This window comes from Poecilia reticulata, linkage group LG11 (assembly GCF_000633615.1).
Source record: "Poecilia reticulata strain Guanapo linkage group LG11, Guppy_female_1.0+MT, whole genome shotgun sequence".
Classification (NCBI taxonomy): domain Eukaryota; kingdom Metazoa; phylum Chordata; class Actinopteri; order Cyprinodontiformes; family Poeciliidae; genus Poecilia; species Poecilia reticulata.
Window position 1 is genome coordinate 16,557,324 of NC_024341.1, and position 921 is coordinate 16,558,244.

Here is a 921-nt window from a genome sequence, read left to right on the forward strand (position 1 = left end):
CACGCACACACACACACACAAAGGTAGAGTGTGACCAGTTGGCATATGCGACCTGACAGCTTTTAGTGACCAGGTAGGAGAGGGAAACTATGCAGCGAGGTGGAAGGAAATGCAGTTCTGACTTTGTAAAGAAAGTCAGAGAAAGGCATCTTAAACTAAGTCTAACGTCACACACAACTTTCAAAACTACACACAATGAGGAAAAAAAAAAGTGTGAATGTGCATCTGTGCATCATAAATTGCATCTGTGCATCATAAATTGTGTTTGTGCGTGGAGGGAGGGATGACCCTGCATTTAGAAGTAGGCAGCAGGTAAATTGAGGTCAGGTGAAGTCAACGGAAAAGCGAGACAAAAGTCCCACACAGACACACAGGTACACACACAGAAACGTCCACGCAGACGTAAATCTATAATTATAAACTGCGGTTGGGTTAGTTCATTTGCTCAGCATATTTTAGAGTGGTTTAGTCAGAAGATCATTCTTCATCTTCTGTGTGTGTGTGTTTGTGTTTTGTTATTTTTCCCTTGTGTGTGTACTCAGTTTGTCAGAGAACAAAAAAACGGGTTTTGTTTTTAGCAGAAAAAAATATTTGGGACTCCAGAATTTTTGTAATTAAATCTGGCAAACTGCAAACAGGACTTCTTGTGGGTTTCTTTTTTCAACAATGACTTTCTATTTTCAACTTTTCCACAGGAGCAAGATTTATGAGGTGTACGACTAATAGTTGGCCTGTGAAGAGATGCTACCAGAGCTGTGGATTTCTACAACTCCTCCAGAGATACCATTGATCTTTGCTTCTGTTATTAATGCACTCCTTGCTTGCCTATCCTTTTAGATGGCTGCCACTCCTTGGTAGTTGTGCTGTTGTGCTGCTGTCCATTTTCAGATCATGAACATGAACTGGAGATGGACATTAGCT